This window comes from Euprymna scolopes, chromosome 42 (genome assembly GCF_053919585.1).
Source record: "Euprymna scolopes isolate OS-2025 chromosome 42, ASM5391958v1, whole genome shotgun sequence".
Lineage (NCBI taxonomy): Eukaryota > Metazoa > Mollusca > Cephalopoda > Sepiida > Sepiolidae > Euprymna > Euprymna scolopes.
The window spans coordinates 36,811,059-36,813,936 of NC_136523.1; positions in this window are offsets into that span (position 1 = coordinate 36,811,059).

Sequence of the window (2,878 nt, forward strand, 5' to 3'; positions counted from 1 at the left end):
TGTCGTTGTTCCATTCATTAAGTTCTTTAATCTATGTTTCTGAATTTTTGAGATGAGGATTGGTTATTCGTATTATTTGGATTCTTCGGACTATTGTTCTCATCTTTTCATGTTTCGGTACATTTAACATTTAACCAATGATCTTCTTCAAGTATATCGTGTGAAACTCGGGAATCTGCACGACATTTCAAACAAAACTCTTTAATTCACGGGGGTAGCATTCCCTCGTTCCGTCATGGCTGACTTGGGAATCTTCTGTCGAACTCAGGAATCGGCAGGGAATTTTGAACGGAAAATTCTGTGCAGATTCCCAAATTCGAATATAAAATTCCGTACAGATTCCTGAAAGACTCCAGCTTCCAACAAGATACTTGAAGAAGGTCGGAGGTTACATCGTCCGAAACATTGTGAAAATGACACTCAAGAAGAGAACAGTATGTTCAGTAGTTTGATAAATTAAATAAACTATTCTTAAATGGGTGGGAAAATATTTCGCTTAATGTGAAAAACAGATGCTGCTCCCTTCATAGTTATTTGGTGTTCCTTAACTTGACGACCCAAGCTTAAAAAAAAAGAATTAAAAAAAAAATCAATATTGAATAAAATTTTTTGCCCTATTATAGATAGTTATGCTATCTTTTTCTTTTTTACATGGTCCAAATTTTTTTTTTATCTTCTAGTAAAAGACAAAATCTACTTTTATCTTTAATGTGAATCATATTACGACGATTCAATGTTTTAGCTGTTGTAAACTGTACTACGAAAATTCGGCAAACTCACTAAATCACGGCATGATTTAGTGAGTTTGCGAGAGAAAAAAAAATTCTGTGTAAATTGCGAGAAATTTTTTTAACAGAATCCTTTTCGAACATATTCTTATCTCAAATGAGTTATTTAGTGGACTTCCACTATTCGATGAAACATGTGTAAGACATACTTCATAAGAAAATATGTATAAAATATCATGAGTGATAATTAAATGCATCTCCTGGTTTTGGAATGTTGACTAACAATAGATATAGTGAGTTTTGAAAATGTATATGGCAATTAAGCTACACAGAATTTTCTGCGTTCCATCCTTGTGAAGATTCATCAGGCTACGATTGCATGGAATTGATGTTGCTTCATGTTTTTATATGTTCCCATGGTCCTGGGTTTCCTAGTCAGCCAATCAGATTCTTAGTTATTCACACACCCATTTATTGTAGCCAGGCACACTTGTTTTTTGTTTTAGTGAGGATTTTTTTCTTTTCTTTGTGATAAAAAATGACCTCATTTTAATTTGGATATTTATTTATATTCTATGTTATACTAGCTGGGGTGCCTGGCTTAGCCTGGGTGTTTGGAGATGTGTGTTGAGAAAAAATAAAAAAAGTTGTAGTAGGCAGGCAGGCTAAAACCTTGACGCAAAGGCAGAAAAGAAAGTGAAAGAAAACCGCTAGACCACGACGGGACAGGAAGTGAAAAGCGTTCTAATTTAGCGATCAAAAACTTGACGTACAGGAAGTGAAAGTTAAGTGACTGAGTTCAGGCAGACGAAGAAATGAAATGATGAACTTAAGTTTGGCTGTAAGCCACTTAAGCTTTCAGCTTCCCTCAAGAGGAAGGGGGGCACTGGCAGTGTCTTAATGAATAGCAATTGTCTGATATGAAGGGTAGTCCCCACAGTGATCAAAGCTGATTGCCTTTCAAGACGTGCTGGCAACGAAGGCAAACGAATCGTGTTTATTTCAATTATAAGTTTCGCTTTTATATGAAAAAGCCGAATAAACACAGAAGAATGCGGAATAGCAGGAATTTTATAGACGTCAATCAAAAAATGTAAATATGACGTCCGTTCATATTATATTATGGTCTAGGGAGTATATATAAAATGGTTTAAGAAACAAATAACCTCTCGAGACCTCCCGCCCCCGAAAAAAGCCTTTGCTGGACATACAAAAATGTACACGGCCATTTTGTCTTTTATATATATATAGATTAGAGTAACACAGAAAATTCCGTGTAGCTTAATTGCCATATATATTTTCAAAACTTACTACCCAGCCCTACTTACACACCGAGCACTGCCGAAGTAAATACTGAAAATTTTGACATAAAATTTCATGTGGATACATAAAATAATAATAATAAATATGCATAACAATCACAATCACATTGACGCACCGGTTCTCGCCAGATCACCGAAGTTAAGCAACGTTTAGCCTGGCCAGTACCAGATGGGTGACCATTTGGGAAGGTTTGGTGCTGTATGTACCACACCAAATCGTAGAAATTTCCAGGTTGGTATCTAGGGACACGTTTAATTCACTGGGGACAACGCACCCTGAAATCTTGCCTGGCGGATAGGTGACAAGGCTCCACGTAATGGTGTACCGATAACCTGCTGTAAGCAAATGGTGACATCTGAAGTGTGTGTGACAAGGAAGTTGCACCTTGTGGAGCACCTAAAACAATTCGTAATTGTAGTTTGCTTGAAGCATTGTTGAAGAAAATTATAAGGTAAAATTAAAAGCCAAGAACAATGCGAGATTTTTTTTTTTTTTTTTATATATAGAGTAAAATTAAATGAAAACAAAAGAAATAAATTTCTTTTTTTTGTTGTTGTTTGTTTTTTCTTTTTCACACAAATTTTAACTCTAAACAACAGTAAATATTTTTTTTTTTTTTCCTGTTGTATTCAATGGTGTTATATTAATACAACAGGAAAAAAAAAATTTACTGTTGTTTAGAGTTAAAATTTGTGTGAAAAAGAAAAAACAAACAACAACAAAAAAAAAGAAATTTATTTCTTTTGTTTTACTCTATATAAAAAAAAAAAATCTCGCATTGTTCTTGGCTTTTAATTTTACCTTATAATTTTCTTCAACAATGCTTC